This window comes from Protopterus annectens, chromosome 2.part1 (genome assembly GCF_019279795.1).
Source record: "Protopterus annectens isolate FY-2018-M chromosome 2.part1, PAN1.0, whole genome shotgun sequence".
Classification (NCBI taxonomy): Eukaryota; Metazoa; Chordata; order Ceratodontiformes; family Protopteridae; genus Protopterus; species Protopterus annectens.
In genome coordinates this window covers 305260246-305285412 of record NC_056729.1, presented here as the reverse complement: position 1 = coordinate 305285412, position 25167 = coordinate 305260246, and the positions used below count along the sequence as shown (strand labels likewise).

The following is a 25167-nucleotide window of genomic DNA, read 5'->3' as shown; positions in this document are numbered from 1 at the left end:
ACTTACTAAAGGGCACAAAGCATGCCACATTATGTCACTTACTAAAGGGCACAAAGCACGCAGCATTATGTCACTTACTTAAGGGTACAAACCATGCAGCATTATGTCACTTACTAATGGTCACATAGCATGTAGCATTATGTCAATTATTAAATGGCACATAGCATGCAGCATTATGTTGCTTAAAGGGCACATAGCATGCCACATTATGTCACTTACTAAATGGCACATAGCATGCAACATTATGTCACTTAAAGGGCACATAGCATGCAGCATTATGACACTTGCTAATGGCCACAAAGCATGCAGCATTATGTCACTTACTAAAGGGCACATAGCATGCAGCATTATGTCACTTACCAAATAGCACATAGCATGCAGCATTATGTCACTTAAAGGGCAGAAAGCATGCAGCAGTATTTCACTTACTAAAGGGCACATAACATGCAGCATTATGTCACTTAATAAAGGGCACAAAGCATGCAGCATTATGTCACTTACCAAAGGGCACATAGCATGCAGCATTATGTCACTTACTAAAGGGCACAAAGCATGAAGCATTATGTCACTTAACAAAGGGCACAAAGCATGCAGCATTATGTCACTTACTACAGGGCGCATAGCATGCAACATTATGTCACTTAATAAAGGGCACATAGCATGGAGCATTATGTCACTTATTAAAAGGCACAAAGCATGCAGCAGTATGCCACCTACTAAAGGGTACAAAGCATTCAGCGTTATGTCACTTACTAAAGGGCAAAAAGAATGCAGCATTATGTCACTTAACAAAGGGCACATAGCATGTAGCATTATGTCACTTAACAAAGGGCACATAGCATGCAGCATTATGTCACTTATGAAAGGGCACAAAGCATGCAGAATTATGTCACTTACCAAAGGGCACAAATCATGCAGCATTATATCACTTCCTAAAGGGCACATAGCATGCAGCATTATTTCAGTTACTAAAGGGCACAAAGCATGCAGCATTATGTCACTTACTAAAGGACACGTAGCATGCTACATTATGTCACTTAACAAAGGGCACATAGCACGCAGCATTATGTCACTTAACAAAGGGCACATAGCATGCAGCATTATGTCGCTTACAAAAAGGCACAAAGCATGCAGCATTATGTCACTTACTAAATGGCACATAGCATGCAGCATTATGTCACTTAAAGGGCACATAGCATGCAGCATTATGTCACTTACTAAAGGGCACAAAGCATGCAGCATTATGTCACTTAAAGGGCACATCGCATGAAGCATTATGTCACTTACTAAAGGGCACAAGGTATGCAGCATTATGTCACTTACTAAAGGGCACAAAGCATGCAGCATTATGTCACTTACTAAAGGGCACATAGCATGCAGCATTATGTCACTTAACAAAGAGCACAAAGCATTCAGCATTATGTCACTAACTAAACGGCACATAGCATGCAGCATTATGTCACTTAAAGGACACATAGCATGCAGCATTATGTCACTTACTAAAGGGCACAAGGTATGCAGCATTATGTCACTTACTAAAGGGCATATAGCATGCAGCATTATGTCACTTACCAAAGGGCACATAGAATGCAGCATTATGTCACTTACTAAAAGGCACAAAGCATGCAGCATTATGCCACTTAACAAAGGGCATAAAGCATGCAGCATTATGTCACTTACTAATGGGTACATAGCATGCAGCATTATGTCACTTACTAAAGGACACATAGCATGCAGCATTATGTCACTTAAAGAGCACATAGCATGCAGCATTATGTCACTTACTAAAGGGCACATAGCATGCAGCATTATGTCACTTACTAAAGGGCACATAGCATGCTGCATTATGTCACTTATTAAAGGGCACAAAGCATGCAGCATTATGTCACTTACTAAAGGGCACATAACATGCAGCATTATGTCACTTAACAAAGAGCACATAGCATGCAGCATTATGTCACTTTTTAAAAGGCACATAGCATGCAGCATTATGTCACTTACTAAAGGGCACAAAACATGCAGCATTGTCACTTACTAAAGGGGACAAAGCATGCAGCCTTATGTCACTTACTAAAGGGTGCATAGCATGCAGCATTATGTCACTTAACAAAGGGCACATAGCATGCAGCATTATGTCACTTATTAAAGGGCACAAAACATGCAGCAGTATGTCACTTACTAAATGGCGCATAGCATGCATGTGGCTAGTGACAATCTCATGTCAGTGCTTAATAGGTCACAAAGATCACAGCACTTTAACTCACTGTATTATACTACATCCAGTGTTTTAGAAATCTGCATCCACAGAAGACATCACAAACAGTTTCAGCATCATTTTCACAGATTTTATGTGAGGTTTCACTTACCTGAAATATATATATATATATATATATATATATATATATATATATATATATATATACATAGCTTCTGTTAGAACGCAGTCAAAACTAACTTATTTGTTTCATCATGAGGTGTATTTCTTTTGAAACCATATACATTTATATTATATTATTTGTTTCCTGGTCTCTAAAAACAAGGTCTTAACCCACCGCAGTTGTTGTAGGGGAAACAATGGATTGGTGCTTTGGATGTTAATGACAGGTCTAGAAAGCTGCATATTCTGTTTATTCCCATCCCTTTCTCACTTGAAATGCTAAAGACCATTAAAGATCTGACTGTCACAGTTTAAGTGAGCAAGAATGCATGTTGTAGTCTGTGCTGAAGGACATTACATAATATCCAGCATGTTGTGAAACATGGACACCTTATTAAGCAAGTGCCTTACAAGAATGGGTGAATGAATATTATTCATGTACAACCCAATTTGTTACTGCATTTCTGAAATTACATTTTTATGCAGTCATTTTGTGGGGGATTTATTTGTTATCTTCTGAACATATTTAACAAACTTGTTAGCCAGTCAGATGTTTTTTTCAGCCTATTTCATTATTGCAGTTACACATTTGTGTGTGTGTGTGTGTGTGTGTGTGTGTGTGTGTGTGTGTGTGTGTGTGTGTGTGTGTGTGTGTGTGTGTGTGTGTCAGAGTGTTTATATCCAGATGCTATGACTCTGTCACAAGACTACAGGACACTGATTTTGCATGCTTCAGAGGTATATATTACGTTTTACACCTGAGCTTATTGCAACATATTTTAATCAAAGTGCATGGGTCTCTTAGTCTGTAAATGCTGTTTTAATATAATTTTGGAGTATAGTTCTAACTTAAGTGTGTGCCAAGTGTGAGATCTGATTTTAACAGTGATTAGATGTGCCTAACTAAACCTTCATAAGTACCCTTAAGCGTGCTTAACATTTGGTCTCACTCTAGTTAATAATAGTGAACAGTGATGGCCAGCAAAGAACAGCAGGAGAAGATAAAAAGGGTTTTAAAAATTATTATAGACTTCACTCTGCCATACTTATAAACAGAAAATGTGGCAGAGTGAAGTATCTATCAGCTTTTAAAATCCTTAGCTTGACAGAAAGGGTACTTTGTTGTCATTGCCAAGTGCTTTATCTGCCTTCAAAGGCTTTGAACCCTCCTACGTTTTTGTAACTGGTAGTACAGGGAGTGGATAAAATAGCTACTACTAAGAATTATGGCTGGCGTTTCTGAATGCAGGATTTGAATGAGCTATGTAATGTTTGACAGTGACTGGATAGATTACAAGTGATGTATAATGTTTGCAACTAAAATCATGTCAATATGGTTTGAGATGTATAATGTTTGTAACTAAAATTATGTCATTATGGTTTGTTTTCATTTATATAAATGTATGATTGCCTATGTCATACATTATAATTTAATAAAGATGTTTCTTGTTTAAAAAAAAACATTATTATGCACGCACCTTATAAGTAAACTCTGACATATATTTTTACCTTTCCAGCCCATTTACTAATTACGGTAAATAGAGTGTGTAGTGTGCTCTTTTTATATCATTCCACTTATACTACTGTGCTACGCTTTGCATTTAAAACACCCCTTATCAGCGTTTTTAAATAACTTCAATATGCTGTGTTAACAGCTTGTTTCTTTACCTCTGAGCCTTTAATCATGCTTCGTAGCCTTAAATTCCCTTTATAGGATATTGTGCTAGTAGACTGTTAAATCCTGTTTCCCTGTGCAGTATATCGCACTAGCAGCGCGTTTTACTTTTTATAGTGGCGCTACATGTGTCATAACAGCGCCTCGTAACTAAGGCTCGCTTAGTGTATAAGACATTCTCTTTAAAATAAAGGCACCTAGTGATCTATATATCCTTGGTGTACTGATCGGTGATTATATATGATTTTAACAGTAACACCTTTAGCTCAACTGAACCCTTAGTCACTGCATTTAGGTCTTACAGCGGCTTATCACAACCCCACTTACTATAATTTGTGAAGCTTAATCTAATAGTCTAACTTACTTTTATTGCTTTTTGACTCAATATCTAGTATTTTAGTGTAATCTGAGGAATTTAGCCTTGCTTTTGATGTTGTATCTATGTTTAACTGAAACTTTCTGGTCTGCTCAGATATGTCATATCAATTCTCAACTGCTGCTTTAGACAGTATAAATGTTTTATTCTGCTTTTGCCTGAACTAACTTTTACTAGAACTGTTGTGGATCTCTGAGTTTTTTACATGATAATGTTAAATGTATTTCATTGCTGTGATCCTGCCTGTACTAACTTCAATTAGAACTTTTGCTGAACTCTGAGTTTTTTAATCATGTATATGCTATGTGTATTTTATAGTAGTGCCTTCTGTAGACTGTGCTTGTTCTAAATCTAAAGTATCTCCTTTCTCTCCTTCTTTTCTCAGCAGTAAAACCCTCCTGAGCACCTTTAGGTCTGGGTTCTTGCATCCCATCCAAACCTGCTACTCTCCTCACCTAATTTAAGGAACAAAAGTTATCCCACCCTGTGGAGCCTACACGTGGAAAAATAATAGAAAGTATGACCTAGAGCTCCTGCTCTTCTTAATCTTTTTGTATTTTTTTCCCAGTGAAGTTGTAAAACCCAAGGTCAGCACTGCCAGCAGCCATCAACTAACCCTCCCCCTCTCAACCAACTGATCATATATTTGCCAATAATATCCCTAGCTACTTGCCTCTCGCTTTAAACCATAAGCCTTGTAAGCAGCAAGTATTGACATATCCCCTCTGGTCATTAGGTGGCCCCTACTACTAGGGTTTTTCCTCTGGAAACCTCCTTTACCTAGCAAACTCTCTATCTTACCTACTGTCAGCCCCTTTCTGTTCCACTTTTCTCTTTCCACTTGCTCTGATACTTCTAGCTTCTACTTGCTCCTACCTCTTGACACCAAATATATTTACTTCCCCTTGCCTTACTTACCTTCTTTCTGAGCACTTCACTGATTGTTTTTCTCCTGGACCTTTTCTCTTCCCGCTCCGTTAAGCCTCTGGCTCACTCCGCTCCCCACCCTACCCCCAATTCCCACCCACCCCCAGGGGTCCTACCTTTATCTCTAATAGGAACACACCCCTTTAAACCTCCTATCCAATCAAATCTCTACACAATCTCTCTGAGTTCATTACACCTTCTCTTCTCATAATTACTCCCCCTCCCCTTTCTTAAACACTATTCCTACCACATTATATCCCTACCTCCTACCCCACCCTCTTTAATTTCTAATTTCTTTCTTTAAACTTTACTTCATCTCACTTCCTCCTACTTCTCTGCATAACTCCTTTGATACCACTATGCCCACACTATCTATACCTGCTTTACTAAGACTACTCATCTTTTTACTATTGTTATCATCTCTTGTAACTTCCTACATCATAACTTCTTACGAATACTCTCAGACTCTCTCTACTCCACTGCCCTCTAAAAGTACCTCCACATTAACAACATCTTTATCTTCATCCTATTTGCATTCACCCTCTCAGTCCATCTACCTTCTAGCCAAATATCACAGATTAGTACACTGCAAGTTCAGAAAAACCTATACCAGAAAAACAAATGACATTCACTATAATCTTAAACCAAAGATATATCCTACTCTTCTCCACTTACTACAAGATGGTGATATTCACCCCAATCCTGGTCCACATCATATTACAACCAACATAGAACAAAACCTAACTAAACCTTTATCCCTCTCTTACTCTAAACCTTCCAACTCTTTGTCTATTGCCCATCTTAATGTACATAGTATCTGTAACAAAATTACTCAACTCCATGCCCTTCTTGAAACTGAGAAATTTGATATTTTATGCCTATCAGAAACTTGGTTAAAACCCTCAATTAAAGACATCGAAATTACCCCACCTGGTTATAGCATTATTAGGTTTGATCGCACTAATAGGAAAGGAGGTGGTGTAGCCATCCTGTATAAAGCGAAACTTAAACTGATTCCTCTAGACCTAACTCTTACTCAAAATAATTATGCTGAAGTAATTAGCTCTAAAATACAAATCAATACCAATAAAGCCATTAACATCATCTGTGCATATCTCCCCCCTGGAAATAACATCAATACCCTTGAAGATATACTCTACCAACTCTCTATCAAACTTCCACAAGAAACACTAGTCCTTGGTGACTTTAATATAGATTGGCATTCCTGTAACAATGCTTACCCTACCTCACATATCAACCTCTTTGGCTTCAAACAACTTATCAATACTCCCACTAGAACCAATAAAATAAACAATAAAGCTTCTACCTTAGACTGGATCCTCACTAATACCCCCCTGCAAACCTACCAAACAGGTATTCTTCCTGACGACCTTATTGACCACTCACTAACCTATATAATTAGAAGCAAAACCAACTTAACCTTACCCACAACCTTTAGAACCCTTCATTCAAAGAAACATTTTAACCCTGATCGGTTTCAAGCTGAACTTTTCCAATGTCATTGGGCCCCTCTAAAACATCTCCCACTCAACAAAACAGTGGAACACTTCAACTCAACATTCTTAGCAATTCTTAATCAACACGCCCCAAGTCGAACCATTAGAACTAAAACTAAAACTGCTCCCTGGCTAACCACAAATACTAAGCATAAAATCACCCTCAGAAATAAATCTTGGCATAAATGGCGCTCCACCAAAAGTCAAATAGACCACCAAAGGTTTAGAGAGCTTAGAAACAGTACAAAAAAGCCATTCTTACAGACAAAAAGAACTATTACTTTCAACTTCAAAAAACTACCAAAAAGGAACCCAAAAATTCTGGTCCAGCATCAATAGTCTGCTGACCCCCGCCAAATAATTACAGCGAACCCTCAGGATTCTGACCCTGATAATCCCACACTAACAGCCAATAACTTTAATTCCTTCTTCACCAATTCTATACAAATTCTAGCCAACCAACTATCTCCTGATACTTCTCAACTACCTCCAAATACCTTAATAAATACCATTCCTCCCTTCAACTACAACCTGTATCTACCTCCTATATACAATCTCTTATCCAAAAACTTAAACCTACCACCCCTTCCGCTGATAAGCTTCCTGCTGAATTCCTGCAACTATCAGCAAAAGCCATTGCTTACCCTGTCTCTATCTTAATAAACAGATCAATAAAAGAAAGTAATTTCCCAGCAATCTGGAAAGTATCACATATCATTCCCCTCCATAAAGGAGGCAAATCTTACGACTTCTCCAACTATCGTCCCATAGCACTTTTATCCCCCTTAGCTAAAATCATGGAAAAATGCATACATAAACTACTCAACCATCTCCTCAATAATAGCCTTCTGGCAGACACTCAGCATGGTTTCAGACCTGCTCACAGTACTACCATAGCTCTTCTCTCCTTCACCAACACAATAAACTTAAACCGTAATAACAATAATCTTACATCTTCTCTTTTCATAGACCTATCAAAAGCCTTTGATATGGTAAATCATACACTTCTTCTGCACACACTAAAATCTCTTGCCCTGGAGCCCTCTTCCCTAACCTGGTTTTCTTCCTATCTTGAAAATCGTCAGCAAGCCGTACTCTGGAAAAATTATCTCTGCTCTCCTCCCTATCTCTTTAGGAGTTCCTCAAGGGTCTATCCTAGGCCCACTTTTATTTTCCATCTTTATTAATGACCTTCAATCATCTATACCTAATACTACCTGCATACAATATGCAGATGATTCCATTATAATTTGCACTGCCTCTTCTCAAACAGAACTCCAGTTTCAAACACAATCAGCCTTCTCAACTGTTGAACAGTGGTTCTCCAATCGCTGTCTACTCCTTAACCCCCAAAAAACTAAATTATTACTCTTTTCACCTACCCGTAAATCTACTTTGATAAACTTCTGTATTACTGCAACTGATAACACCATAATTTCTCCTGACTCCTCAACTAAACTTCTTGGTGTTACTATTGATAATAATCTTAACTTTGATTGTCACATCAACAACACAATAAAAGCCCTTAATAAAAAGATTGGATCCCTATACAGAATAAAGTCCTTCCTCACACCTGAAACTAAGATAACCCTAGCCCAAACACATCTTATTTCTACCCTTTTGTATGCATCTCCTATTTACACTAATCTATCTAAAAGCAACCTTAAGAAACTCACTACATCTTACCACAATATTGCCCGCTTTGCCACCACATCACAATTTAGAGCTCACCACTGTCTAAACCTACAACAACTACACTGGCTGGAACTCCCTAATAAACTTATTTTTCAACAACTCTTAATTGCACACAAAATTCTATACCAACCTTCTAAAACACCAGCTCTTTCTAAACTCTTGACTCCCTATATCAACCTGAAACAACTACGTTCCTCTGACAAATTACTTGTTAATATTACCAAAACTATGAACTCTGCAGGCAACTGCCTTTTTCTAACTCAGTAGGTAAAATATGGAATAATCTTCCATCTGATCTGTCCTCTTTGCATACTCTTCCACTATTTAAAAAACAACTTTTAATACATCTTAACAAATTCTGGCTTTGCTCTTGTACCAACCCAGACTAGCCTGTTGGCATCCTTAACTCTATCATAAACTTTTCTTATCCACTTGGATCTTATCTTCTACTTCAACTGATATATTACCCCTATTTATTGTAAATATTACATAACTCTTTTTAGCATTAAAAAAAAAAAAAAAAAAAGTTTGTGTATTATTTACCATGGTTCAAAACTACCTTTTATATACTTTATGATCTCATACCTTATTATATTGTTTTGCTAGGATTGTTCTGATAAGTTAAAATCTATAATATTTGTATGTTCATTTCTTTAACATTTTTACCTTTGTATAATTACACTTGTACTATGTCTTCTTATGTATTTCCAATATTGTATCTAACCTCAGGAGCTTTTCTCCCCGGGCCTCCACTGAAAATGGACATTAATCCAGCTGGACTAGCCCGGTCAACAAATGTAAAATAAAATAAAATAAATAAATAAATAAATAAAATTATTATCAGTTCCCAACTGAGAGATTCGCCTTGAGAGCTCTTGGAATTTATATGTTGAACAAGTAATAAACTAGTTATGATTGGCTACATGATCATAATCCACTATATTGTCATGAGTTGTTAACTCTGCATCATTACCTTGCAGAACTTGTTTTATTCTCATTGTTGTGTAGCTATATGCTTCATAAAAAAAACAACATGTATTGTTTATTGGGGGATAGTAAGAAGCACTGTACAGGAAGTTAATAATAGTTTTGCTGATTCATGCATTACTTCTAAACAGATGAGAGGATAGGTCATTTGAAACCAAGTCAATGCAGTTCCCAATCTATGTTTGTTATCCAAAGCACAAACATATGCCTTGATGAAATCTGAACTCATGAACCAGAGGATTAGTACTCTGATCCCTGAGCCCACATATTTATCACAACTTCTCTGCATTTAAAATTCAAATAGAACATCCAACCAAAAATTCAAATAGAACATCAAACCTATTGACTGAGAGGTGCAATAGAAACTGAGCTTTCTTTTGCTTCTTACATTATACATTTTTATGTTTGCCCAGATTTACTTATTTATTTTACTTAATACAACTGAACTGTGTATATTTCTGTGGCTATGATCTGTATAATATAATAAATATTGTCTGAATTTTTTTCTGAAGGAGATTCCTTCAGATGAACTGTACTACAGTTACAACTGTATGTATTTTTCTGCTTCTTATATATTTTTGTTTGGCCAGACTCTGTTTATTTTACTTAATACATCTGAAATGTATATATTTTTGTGGGCTGTGATTTGTATAGTATAATACATATTGTATGAACTTTATTTCTGAAGGAGGAGTTATGCCCCATGATTTCATTTAGATGAATTGATCCACAGTTACAATTTTATGTGGAATTTTTATGTTTTTTTCTTTAGTACAACATACTTAATCTTACCTGAAGTGTATCTTTCTCTGTCTGGGGAATTTTTCACTTTCTCCCTCTCCCTCTTATAGCTACCTTTACCTCTCTAGGGTCTAAATATCTTATCATTTCTAAGTATCCATCAACTACAAGGTAATTCAAGCCATTTACAACTTATCAAGCAATCAAAAAAAAAAAATATATATATATATATATATATATATATATATATATATATATATATATATCAATTATCTAGCTAGCTGTCCATGTATTTTTCCATTTGCAGCTCATAATCAGGAAGTTCCAGGAGTCCTGGGGATAAGATTTCAAAAACAGATAAAATGGTAAGAATGCTTTTATAAAGGAAATATGCATTATAGAAACATATAAGAATTATAATTAAAAAAATAAAAACACAATCCAACAAATATTTACAAAGTATACACAGTAGAAAAAATTAAGTCACTGAAAGCATAAACATATCAATTAGTATTCTTAACATAATAAATGATAAGCACAGAGTTTGTTTGTAGTTCAGAAATGCAATACATTGTTTGCAGTAGACAGTGTTTAAGTACTTGATATTGTTACCTGCCATTTGTAAAATGGACTTCTAAGTGACAAAGACATATGCATGATGTGTAAGTACCTTGTAGGAGTAATGTGTGGTGTGAGGTAAGGGAAATGTAAGAACAAGAAGAATATTGAGAAATGTGTAGGTAGCCATGAGGTTATAAAGATGATGAAAAAGAAGGAGGAGAAGAAGGGATAAGAAAGGGAAAGGGGGAATGGGTAGGGACATGAAGGGTAATGTTCAGGTAATGGTATTATGAGAGGATACAGATTATAAGCTATAGAAAAAGAGTTAGTGAAACATTAGAACAAAATGACAAACCAATCTCAGAATGAAATAACAGCAGAAATGCTATACCAGTTAGTGAATAGATGGGACTGAAATGATCTAGTAAAGGCAAATGTTGAAAATGTAACATTACAGCATTTGTCAAATGTTCATATGAAAAGAAAGACTGTGGTTGCTCTTCAGACTCTAGTCAGCTTTTAGAAGGAATATAGATCAAGAGCCATGCATCTCCCTGTAACTTAGCATTAGCATATTTAAAGTTATATATCCCTATACACTACAGCTGTCATTTACAAATTTTGCTTCATTTATGTTCATTGTTGGCAGTCAAATGCATTAAATGACATTACAATACAATGTTCATTTTAAACTAACGTGAATTCTATACCAAAATACTGCTCAACATCTTAGCACAAGAAATCTCTAGAAAGCCTAAAATAATAGGTGAACAAAGGGCCAAAAATAGAAACATATTTTAAATATTGCTCTTATAAACTTAGGAAGTTGATAGAATATTATGTTAGGGTGTATTTTCTGAAGGATATGAAGTCTGAAATTCAAGTGTCTGTCATTGTTCATTGACTTCAATCCTCAGTGATCTGTCAGGAAACCGTAAATGTTATGAGGAACAGGCAAAAATTTGAGGAAAAATTGTGGACATTGTAGAAAAATCTGAACAGTTGAGGGGTATCCATAACTGTATGCCATTTTTTATATATTAAACAAGATATTTTTGTGCAATATTTCAGTCTTTAATGCCATGATCATCTCTTGAACTGAGAAAATAACTATCTTGTTTAATCAACGGTCTTCCAAATTTAAAGTTTTTAATAGTGTTTTTCTCTGTGGGTATCAGCTCTTCCTTTTGGGGATAGTTATGTCTGCTTTTTAATATTACTTGGCTATATGATATGAAGAGCTTTTCTCTGCAATATTTAATTATCACAGTTCTCACTATCTATAATGACTAAGAAATTGTCATTATTCATCTTCCCTGAACTTTGATATATCTGTCTTATACAGTTGTCTCCAATTCCTTCTGGAGCTTTCCATCCTCCTCACTAATAAGAGATAACTTTGATTTAACTGCTTGGCCAATTATTTTATCTTTAAACTGCAAATTTCTATGGCTTTTGTATTTTTACGCTGTCTCCATTCTGTAAACCGCATAGTCTTCTGCAGTTTCTATCATAATAGCAATTTTGTTTCTGCTGACTTTGTTCTGAAATTTCCATTAGTTTGTATTGATTTTTGGGCATCGGTAATGGAGCTTTTTAATATGCTGACCTTTCCTTTAAGAATTAAGTTATTGAGAGATAAAGTCCCTGCAGTGAAGTATTTCTGTATTCAAATATTGTGAGATTACAATATTCACAGCTTTTGGCACAGCTTTTCCTCATCATTTTTTTAGTCTTCAGTTCTCTCCATTTGTATATCTGTTTGAGGATAATGTGGACTAGATATTCTAAGTCTGAATTTCCACTCACACACAGATCTTCTAAATTCCTGACTTTTGATTTGCAGATCATTGTCAGATATGATGACATCGGTCATTACTGTCTTGAGAATAGACTTTAATACACTAGTTACATTTATAGTTGTTGTAGGTTCATAGGTATATACTAGCCTAACAACAATCAGGGCCTTTATAAGCATAGCCACAAAACCCATTCCCAACTGTGTCCATATGTATTATGGGCATTTATTAGTAAGGGGGTATTTTAGGGTGTTTCTAAAGGTTATGTGGGGAAGTATGCAAGTTTGGGCATAGTTAATGTCTGCATCTGTCTGTCAGAGACATGGGGACCAGACCTGGGGTGAATTTTCAATTTCTTATCCATTGGTTAAGCATACACTTAAACAGGGTTAGGGATGGACACTACTCCAAATGGATGGGAAGCCTGTTCCAGAGTATGTGGATATTCTGAGATACATATCTGTCTTACCAACATGTCTTATTATGTCACATGCACAATTTAAATCTTTGGATCTAGTGGTTCTGATGCTGTTTGTTTTCTGGATGTGCAAAAGATCCATCAGAATTAGATATGAGGATGTACTGTATGCCAAGCATAGACTATCAGTAACCTGTAGGAGACGAAGTAAAGAGATAAGACATTATGGTGATCCAAATAGGTATTCCAACTGTTTCATATGATTGGTCAAGTACATGCCAAAGGGATCATTATACTCAATGATGGGTCTAATAAGGGCAGAATAAAATGTGCTATGACTTCATTGGACCTGGATACCATACCATTACTTAAAATGATTTTCTTACTTCCTTGGTCATATGTTGGTTAAACAATAGATCTATGTTCCCAGATCCCTGACTAACAGGTCAACACTTAGGGGTGTCCATAAAGACTTAAAAAGGAAAAAAGAAAAAGTCATGGACATTCAGAAGCCATATAGCTGAAAGATTTGATATCCTTAAGGGATCATTTGCATATATCCCATGAACCTCTGTTGCAGGAGGTTTAAGGTATAACACAGTGAAAACTCTAGCTTGCTTAGTTGATTAAGAACTATTATTTTAGCAGCTTTGAACATTAAGCCCCTGAATGAAAAATGAAACTGAAATTATTTCCTTACTGTTCATTTTGATCAGGCCTGCATCTTATTGTAACTTTTTTTCAGACATTGTATTTCTAAATTAGTGTTGATACACTTCTAGAATTTTTGCTTCTTCTTCTTCTTCTTCTTTCATATGTAACTGCTTAATTTCTCAAAGATTGTCTAAATGTTTAATACATTATTCACTTTTCCACTTCCCTGTTACAGTAGTGATAACACTTGGAACCTCTGCTATAGATGGCGTGAAGTGTGGCATTACTTACAGTGTTTTTCACACTTGCCCTCCTAGATAAGCAGATGCTCTCCCAATTGGACGTCAGACTTTCTGTGGTATAAGAGGGACAACTATCATTATTGTGTAAGTTTTTCTTGTCATTGCATGAGAAGGTTCATAAGATGATGTGAGTACTGAGTGTTGTCATTCTATTGGTTCAGTATGGCTGACAATGTACAGAGAAATGCCTCCACCATGGGGCAGAACTGATTTTTATATTGTGTATATTTTAGACATCGAGGATAGATGTTGGTTTCTAAAGTTAATAACTGCATTACTAGGAGGAAGCAAATCCCACACAAAGATGTCCATAGTTAGTGTTTACACTATTTCAGGAAGGAACACGGTGTTGTCTCATATTCTCATTGTGTTAGGTAAAGCAAAAAGTCCATAAAATAAAGAGAAAGTTCTCAACATGACTATTTAAACCATAAAAAGTAGTCTGCCTTGTCCGTGACTGACATGGTGTTTACTAATTATTCTACAGATGCCCTGCCTAAAACAAAAACAATCTTAGGAGGCTGATGACATACTAATTGAGATGAGGCCTTCCATGCCTCAATGATGTCATCTCTGATGAGGTGCTTTTGTAGCCCTCCACTTTTGACATCTGCGTGGACTGAGGATTCAGATAATGCCACCCAGGAGGCTGCCACACTCTTAGAAGATTGTACATCTTCCCAGGGTGAAATCCTGCAGCAGATAGTTGGTCAGTCCTGATGCTTTGCCATGGTTATCTGATTCTAATCTCCATATTTTGACAACTAAGGATAAAGGCAGTTTTCCCTTGTTTTTGGTGCACAAGGATGTCTGTGGCTGAAAAACTGAAGTTGTCAGTACCTGTCCTGAATTAAAAACCTCTAGGATAGAGACCCTTCCTAAAGGCAAAGCCAAAGTTATCAAGAACTGGATGTGTGCCACCTTGCCTCAACCTGAGGTGGGCAGGCCATCAGCCATTCCCTCCAGTCCACCTCACAAGACCTGATGAATCGTTCAGGACCCTGTACTCTTCCTGATGAACCTGCAGCCTCCATCATAGCAGCCATCAGTGTCAGCGGTTTGCTGCCGTGATAATGAAAAGAGAAGTTTCAGCTTCCACTGAGAAATCCATCTCCTCTGACTCTGATGTGGATTAATTGGCCTATGTTGATCAGGTGTTCTCCCGTCTTTCTTATGAGTCAGACACTGAGACTATTATTCTTCTCAACAGAGTATTTCTCATTTGAAGACACTCTGAACAAGAAGAAAGATTTCTTTAACCAGAATATGAGTGCTAATCTGATGCCCAGAAAAGGTATGCAGAGCTTCTACGTTTACCAGAGCCAAAACCTTTAGCTACTGCTCTAGTGACTGAAACCTTGGAAGATGTATGCACCAGTGCATCTTTGGTGCTAGACTAACACCACCCACCCCCCATTCCCACTCCCAGGGACCCTACCCATTAAAAGGGTGGTGATTCCTTTAAGTGTCTGTATAAAAGCCAAATTACTGATCCATCTGTGGTATCCATAGATTCCCATAAAAGGTTTACTTGGGTCTGCAAGTAAGAATTTCCTTCCAAATGACAGCAAAAGTAAACTACTGGACTGTTTTGGGAAGGAAGTCTACAGCTCTACAACCCTGACCATCCTGGCATTCTGTTATGCTAGTGTTCCATGGTACTCTCTGTCTCCAATGAAAGGATAAGGCTGAGAACAAAGAAGTCAAGGCCCTGAGAGATAACATGCTGGAACTATGCAACCTTGCCTCCCAGATTAGCAAGCACTCAATCAAGTGTGGCTATAATGTAGGGCATCATATAGGGCAATACCAATGGGGGCATTATTATCAGGAGGCATACTTGGCTGAGAACCTAGGTCCTGCCAGATCATATGAAAGCACAGTTTTTCAAACTGCATTAGTGGTTTAGACCTCCTGACTAAAGAGGAGTTTGAGGAAATGGGGAAGACATTGCAGCCAAAGGGGAAGAAAGGCCAGTTCATTTGGAAATGTTAAGCTAACCAAACAGGAAAGCCATGGGGTCCTAAGGGTTAGGACACTATAAGAGAAGAGCTATAACATTGCAAAGTTCTTTTCTCCACAAATCCACAAATCTCATCCTAAACCACTCCCTCCCAAAACAGACCTTCTTCTCCCAATCACACCAAAAAATAGGGGATTGGTACAATTTGTAAAAGAATGTGAGAAAATCACTCAAGACACTTGAGTTTTAAGAATCTTAAGATGCAGTTACATATTCCAGTTCTCAAAAAAAAGAAAAGTTCTCAGGTATTCAATTGCTCAAGACTGTTTATAGTCCTTAAAAAAAGATGGCCTTTGGAGGCCAATCTTATACTTACCAAGACTAAGCAAAATTTCTACAAATGCCAAAGTTCAAAATGCTGATTTCTTAAGTCCTCATGACTCTCCTATTTCCTCAAACTTTTATGGCTAACCTAGACCTGAAAATGTCTATCTCCACATATCTATACCCAGAATAGACAGAGAATACCTGAGATTCAGCACAAGGAGTATTGACTAATAGTTTACTTCCTTACATTTTGGTTTACTTACTGCACCAAGTAGTGTTTACAAAGTGCCTGACTCCAATAACTACATATTGCAGAAACAAGGACATCCACTTTACCCCTACCCAAGTGACTCCCGATTCAGACCCCAAAATGGGAGGAGAAAAACACAGCACTGCAGGTTAGTATGGCCTGCTTCCAGACTATAAGACTTTCTCTGAACCTGCACAAGTCACAAGTCCAGTACCTGGAGTCCTTCTGAATGCTGCATGCCAGTGGATATTCCTTCCCTCAAAGAAGATGCTATTCCCTAACTTCATATTTCAGTGCAATATCAAAACAAAAGCAGATCACTGCAACATAATACCTCATAACACTGGGATACATAGCATCCCTGTCCTGATAGTCACTCTGGCAAGATTTCAACTAAGAAAACTGCAGGGTTACCTGAGAAACACTGCATGCTAACGCCCAACTGCCTTATAACAAGAAAGAGCTCTTTTGCTGGATATAATGTATGAACCTCATTCAGACAGCTCCATTCCAGCTAGGGCATCTTGCCAAAGTGATCAACTTGGGTAACTCCCAGCTAGGAAAGGACACACAGGCAGTCATAACAGACTCCTCAGATATAGCAACATAGCCCAATAAGGAAAACTGAGAATTTGACAGACCAAGATCAAAACTCATTGAAAAAAGCATATAAACATAGCATATCAATATCAATGCAACAATGGTGGTAATCTTAGACATAAAAGCTTCTATCAGGTCATGTATATCCTCATGAGTAACACGTCAGTGATGTGGTACACCAATAGCCAGGAGGAACCTTTTTATACCTCTTTCATATGCTGTCTATGGAAGCATGTCATTTAGCAGAAGCGTGAGGCAGGGACCTCTGGATAGCTTATATCCCTTCTCAACAGAATATCCCAGAAAATAATTTGAACTGAAAAGAGGCAATAGATGTTGAACAGGGATGGTTTTTTCTGGTCTGGGACCAGAGGAGGGGTATGCTACAAGTAGCTAAAGGCTCTTCTCCATCAGAAGATACTAGTATAGCTAGGGTGGGGCAAAGGGGGCAGCCAGACTGGTCACAAAGTGTTAGGGTGTATGACTGGCAGATCCCAATTAGTCTTTAGCACATACTGGCATTTAGAAATAAACACCAATATTGCATTTCAAGTGTGCGGTGACCCTCTGTGCATGGCTTAAAACATAGCAACTGCTTACTACAGAATAAAAAAGAAAAAAAAGAGTTTTTTTGTTCTTCAAGAGGAGACAATAGATTGGGGGATAGCACCAGGTCATCACTGCTGTTGCAGCTTAGCAGATTGGTTGCTACAACCATAACAAGCATCTTTCTTCTGTTGTTACCACACACTCATAGACTGACTGCATCTGCCATAATTGCAAATGCAATATTGACATTCATTTATGAACCTCATAAAGTAGACAGTAGGGACAGAGATGAAAGAAGGGTTGGGTAAAAGGGGCAATGGTTTTTAGGGGTGCAATCAGCAACTGTTAATGGGTTGAGCCTCCAGTAAGGGTCAGTGGTGCCACAAGTTGCACACTTGCCTTTGGTGCAGAAGGCTGTGGGTTCTACCAGAGTGTGCTGTCCTTTGAATGAGATGTTAAACTGATGCCCAATCTGCCTGAGTTGGTGGTAGCTCAGGTGGATGTAAATGATCCCACAACACCTATCAAAAGGAGTAGGGGAAGTTCCCTGACTGCCCTAGCCAAATATCTCCTAGTTGTATAAAAAACACCTCAGGTCTTCCCTGAAAAAAGTCTACTAAGCTAGTGGGACAAGTAAACCACCAGTACTATTCCCCATCCCTTCTCCTCAGGCAAACACAGAAGATAAAGGAGGACAGGCCAAAATGCTACACATACCTTCCTTTAGGCTAAAGTATCACTGGTTCTCCCTCTTACTAAGTATAGTAAGACAGTCTGTTTTGCAGAGTCAGCATGTGAACATCTTAACCAAAAAAGGGATCACTCATTCACCCGTACCTGAATACCCTAAGGCTGAAAGACTGGATGACCTGACTCTTTCTCACTTTAGGCGTTTATTTTCTAAGTATGAGTCTTTTACCTAGGAAAAATACAAGGAAATCATATGTAGAAAAATGGTAACAATTCCCCCTTTTGGTGCAATAGAGATGACTGGATATTAACCAGAATTCAGTTCCTTGGTTCTCAAATACCTGTCTGACCTTTACAAATCAGTCTTTGCATTATGCCTCAGTGAAGGTATATGTGCCTGCAGTCTCAGTCTGACTAACCTGAGACCTCTCTTTGTTCCCTGTTAACAATAAAGCAATTTATCAAGGGATCTTACATCTGAGGCCCACCAAGAAGAAATCTCTCCACCATGGAACTTCAGGTATGTGTCAGAGAAGTTACCTTCCCAACATTTGAGCTCGCAGCTGCTCCACGCCTTGTATGCTTGCATTGGAAGGTTGCCTTTTTACTGGCATTTCCATCTGCCAGAAGGATATCAGAGCTGCAGACTTTCATGTGCAAACCATCCTTTCTAATCTTCCACAAGAACAAAGTAATGCTTCTCAACAATTCCACTTTGATGCCCAAAATGGTGACAGACATCCACCGAAATCATGCCATTAATCTCCTTATTTTCTGTGAAGAAGATGGAAAGGATATTGATAGCAGAGATACGAATAACGTCCTGAGATTGTACCTCTATGTGGCTGGCTCATTGCATCTCCTTCTGATACATTTTACCATGGTAAGGGTGTTCCAGAGTATGTGAGACTGCAATCCATAAAATCCACAGAAGCCATTTATCCCTTTTCTTAGAGGAATACACACAGGCCAATAGTCAGCTCCAGCACAAGGCTGCCTATCTGCATAGGACTGGTGCTGGCTGGGGGCCTGGCTTTGCTTTAAAAGAAAATCTGGCTTGTCTTGAAAAAACATGGCCCCAGGATCAATATATGGGAAATTTGAATAAGTAAAAGCATCTTTTGGGATTAGCAGCAGTACAAGAGAACATATGAAGAGAAATGGCAGCACAATGTTTAGAATGTATATGCTGTTCCAGGAAAGTGCAGAGAAGATTAAGGCACTGCTAGTTAAGTGATGTTGTTCAGAGTCAGACCCGGAACCTTTATGATTGGGAAGCAAGAACCTTAATCCTCCACTCCAATTGCCAGGACTAATTTAATTTTTTTTGTAAACTTCTGAGCATTACAGCCTGTCAGTGTCAGTCAGATTTTCATTGTTGTACATCTCATACCGAGTGTCAGCAGTGCAACAGGTAATACATTTGCCTTTAGTATAGAAGGTTATGGGTTCTATTCCTACACCAGGTAGTTCAATTGCTGACATTGCAGTATAAGGTGGATGCTGCAAATCCTGAGTGTGTTATCCTCCAGATGAGATTTTCAGTTGGGGATAGCTCAGTTGGATGAATAAAACTTATTGAAAATAATTTGGGTTGCTTTATTGCATAAACACTTTTTTCTTTCATTGTTTCCACATTCATGCATCACAATAAAGTAAAAACGAAAACCACCAACTTCAGGTACAAATAAATCAGGTCCCAGAACTGCAGCAAAAGAAATTTAATATCCACTGCGTGTCAAATACAATAGCAGCAAAAGAACGGTATCCACAAATTCACAATACGTTTGTTAAAACACAACGTTTCGTCATCAACTTCATCAGTAATGGCCAATATGATGTATTTAACCACTAGATGGTGCTAATGACTTTATAAAAGAACAGCATATTGAACTGATAGTGAAAGAATTTCAAACATTTTTAGTATTTTATATTAAACTATTATTTTAACATATGTATTTATTGATGTGCACATATATATATTTAACATTCAACATTATATTCAAATATTTTCAATTGTTTTTATGGTGATTTTTAAAGCATTTAGGGCAAAAACATTGTATTCTACAACACGATTGGTTAATTCAAATGATAATTGCATAAAATGCATTATATAAAGGAAGGTTTTATCATATTGGCCATTACTGATGAAGTTGATGACGAAACGTTGTGTTTTAACAAACGTATTGTGAATTTGTGGATACCGTTCTTTTGCTGCTATTGTATTTGACACGCAGTGGATATTAAATTTCTTTTGCTGCAGTTCTGGGACCTGATTTATTTGTACCTGAAGTTGGTGGTTTTCGTTTTTACTTGTTTTATTTTCCGCCTTGGCTTTGGTTGTTTTATCAGTTTTTATGGAGCCGCAAACGGGTGCAGATCAGGGATTCAGAAGCAACGAGATTGGAGACTTACGTAAATTAATTGGACAGCTAACACAGCTTGTGGGGTTACTCACACCCCTTAGCCAATCCATGGCTACGTTGGTTTCGTCACTTCCCCTACCAGGGAACCAGGAAGAAAGGGAAGTAATCGCAGGGAGAACCGCGAGGCGTTTGAATGTATCTCAACTAACTAATTCTGTTTCTGATGGTGAGGAGAACAATGCAAACAGTTTGGATGGTTTCCCGCATATAACGCTGGATCATGGAAGTGAAGCAGAAAATAGGACAGTGAGACCGAAGAGTCAAAGACGCCAATTTCGGGCAATGGAGGACAGATTACCAAATACAACAGGTACCCAAAACTTGGTATCTGACCTGTTAAAATTGAAATTTGACTTTAATAAAGAGCACGCTACTGTGAGCTCGGGCGTATCGTATTCTAAAATGTTAAGTGACTTGGAATTCTTCATGTTTAAACACAAAACTTTAGATATGGATAATGCATATCTTAAACATTGTTTGGCTATTAAGATTGTTCCTAAAGGTCTTAGGGTTTGTAAATTTCCTAACAATGTTATAGAAGGATCGGAATTTCACAAGGAATTGATTGAAACATTTGATAATTGTGGTTTTTCAATTATGAAAGCAATTATTAGAAATAATGAACTGTTGATGGAAAAGTTACTTACTGACATTGAATATATAAATAAATCCATCACTACTGATTTAAAATTTACTGTTGATATTGAGAGAAAAGAATATCATACACTGTTTAAAAATATAGAAAGTAAATGTGTTGAAGTACAGGACAGGAAGATTAGTAAAATCAAGAGAGACCTTGAAGAATACAAAAACAATAGTCATTACCCCAAACCCAGGTATGTTCCCAGGCAAACATATGGTCATTGGAACAAACAACACACTAATGGTACTGGGTGGGAAGAGGGAGAAATGACAGAAGTGTTTGACCAAATTAACAATGAAGAATTCCCCCCACTTAGAAGATCAGAAAGGCTTATGAATCAAGAAAAAGTGTACTACAATTCAAAAAACTACATGGGGAGGGGGGAGAGACCATTTGTGAGAAGAGAGGAGAGGTGGAACTAAGTACAGGTATCACCAATAGTGGCAATGTATGGTCACACAATGGCTTTAATATTTACAACTATTCTAATGTACAGATAGACATCTCTTGGTTTAATTTATTTTCAAAAGGTTTTACCTTTGTGCCTAGGCAAAGAGTGGACATATCTAGACTGTTAATTGACATTAAGTTGTTCACCAGAAAAAAGAATCTTGAATTAATTTTCAAAGGTAAGAATAGTCAGCCTTACAATGAAATACTCAAAAGTAAGAGCACTTTCAACCCCCCCCCCCCTTACACCCTCAGTTGAGAAATTTTGAAATAAAGATTGAGAATGAAGTTAGAAAGCAACTAACAAACAAGCATATCCATCCAAATTTGACTCAAGAAGAATTTAAGACCTTGAGGGAGGTTAGTGCCAATGGTGAATTGAGGGTCATGAAACCGGATAAAGGAGGGGGGGTGGTTGTTATACAGGCAATAGAATATGAAGGTAAAATGTTGAAAATACTGAATGATGAAAACAAATATACTAGAGTGTCACTTAATGAAGTTAATATAGCCTACAAAAGGATACAAGTACTCTTGAATGACCTCTTGCTAGAAGGTTCCATTGACAAAGAAGTTTATAAGTTTTTGTTAGTTGAGAAGCCAAAGGTTCCATGCATTTTTGGCATCCCTAAAGTACACAAAGACAGTACAGACCCCCCTTTAAGGCCTATAGTATCGGCAGATGGATCAGCCACAGCTCCCTTGGCAAAGTTTGTTGATGTAAAAGCTAAAAAAGTATTAGACGGAAAAAGTTCCATTCTTAAAGATTAGTGGGACTTTTTAAGGAAAGTGGAACCATCCTTGTATAGTGAAGATTTGAATTTTGGTACAATGGATGTAGTGGATCTCTTTGGTAGTATTCCACATGAAACCGGATTACAGTGGTTTGAAGAGGCTTTAATAGCTAGTAAGAAATTGACTCATAGAGAATTTAGAAACACCTTAACCCTTATGGAAATAGTATTAAAAAATAATTTTATTTATTTTCAAGGGGAGTATTACAGACAAGAAAAAGGTGTAGCTATGGGTGCACACTGTGCACCAACTTACGCAAATATTATCATGGCATTTTGGGAGGAGAAATTTCTACTCAATTCACCTTTCAGTAACCAATGGGTACTATATGTAAGATTCCTTGATGACCTTTGCTTTTTTTGGAAGGGAAACAAATGTAGTTTTGAGATTTTATTTAATTATGTTAACCAAACTACAGAATTTTTAAAATTCACTCAGAATTTTGACTCAAATACATTAAATTATTTAGATGTTAACATTAGCAAACAAGAAGGAAAGTTTACATCCAAGATACACAGAAAGGAAACGTTCTCAAATGGATATTTACACTTTAAAAGTTGCCACCCCCCTTTCAGAAAAAAGGAGTAGTAAAAGGGCAACTTGTTCGCACAAGTAGAATGACATCTGAGGATGATGAATTCACCAATGAGGTTAATGTACTTAGAGATTTTTTTGTCAAGAGAGGTTACTCACATGATTACTTCAATAAGATTTTGGAAGAGGTACACAATAAAAGGAAGGGGCCCTTTGCGCCTATTTTAGGTAAAAATGATACAACAGTAATGATGCAAAGTACCAATGGGGACATTGATCAATATAGTGCAGGGTTAGTCACGACTTTTAACCAACATTCAGTTTTGATCAAAGAAATTTTTGATAAAGAATGGAATGCCTTCTCAGAAATTTCTGATTTAGAAGGCATTTTTGATAAGGAAATAACACATACTTATCGAAAAGGGAGAAATATAAGGAACATTTTAGAAAATGGTCAAAAACTAAATAGAATAACTAAGAATAGCAAACCAAAGAAAGGATTATTTAAATGTGGAAGGTGTAATTACTGTACCTATTTACAGACTGGTAGCTCAATGTATTTGGAAGCAAGGAACAAGACCTTATTTTTGGATAGTTTTGCAAATTGTGACACCAGTGGCATTATTTACATTGCTACATGTAAGAAATGCTCATCCTTTTATATTGGAAAAAGCGAGAGAAAGCTCAAACAAAGGATTTATGAGCACCTTTATGATGTCAGAATGAAAAAAGACAAAAATGCACTGAGCAAACATTCTATGAAATGTCAAACAACAGGATACCAATTTTTTGTGCTTGAAGTAGTTCCACATAACCCCAGGGGTGGTATGTGGGAAACGTTGATCGAATATAGAGAGTTACACTGGCAGTTAGTACTTGACTCAGGTAGAAACCTAGGTTTAAATGATATGGTATCTCTTGCACCAGTTCTTAAATTAAGGGCAGCAAAGCTCTAGGAGTTACACTAAAGAAACACATTTAAGTATAGACAACATTCATTTTATTAAGAAATTTTAAATAATTTTACAATATGTGATAAGTTTATTTAAACCTATTAAAATGAAATTTTCAAGTAATACAATTAGCAGGTTTTAAATATTAAAATTTCCTTATTTGGTTTATTGTAATTTTCATTGTGAATTCATTGTGGTTTTTGTATTTAACCACTAGATGGTGCTAATGACTTTATAAAAGAACAGCATATTGAACTGATAGTGAAAGAATTTCAAACATTTTTAGTATTTTATATTAAACTATTATTTTAACATATGTATTTATTGATGTGCACATATATATATTTAACATTCAACATTATATTCAAATATTTTCAATTGTTTTTATGGTGATTTTTAAAGCATTTAGGGCAAAAACATTGTATTCTACAACACGATTGGTTAATTCAAATGATAATTGCATAAAATGCATTATATAAAGGAAGGTTTTATCATATTGGCCATTACTGATGAAGTTGATGATGAAACGTTGTGTTTTAACAAACGTATTGTGAATTTGTGGATACCGTTCTTTTGCTGCTATTGTATTTGACACGCAGTGGATATTAAATTTCTTTTGCTGCAGTTCTGGGACCTGATTTATTTGTACCTGAAGTTGGTGGTTTTCGTTTTTACTTGTTTTATTTTCCGCCTTGGCTTTGGTTGTTTTATCACAATAAAGTACTTTACACAATTATCTTCCTAAAGATATGTAAAACCCATTTCATCCCCTGATCCTTTTTGTCATAACCAGTTCTTTATATCACATATTACTTCCTTATAATCTTTTATTTTATTATACACACATTTTTCATATCTTCTTTTCCATAAACACCAAATGGCAATAAATAAAATTTTATCCCATTTTTCAGTTTTCTTTTTCACTCCCAGCCATATATTTCTGATAAAATACCACATC

At 36.8% G+C, this 25167-nt stretch overlaps 1 protein-coding gene across 4 annotated transcripts in view; it reads left to right on the top strand.

Moving 5' to 3' along the window:
- The window catches only part of LOC122794035, a 1121292-nt gene that overhangs the window by 1015299 nt on the left and 80826 nt on the right, over positions 1 to 25167 (top strand). The window lies entirely within an intron of this gene.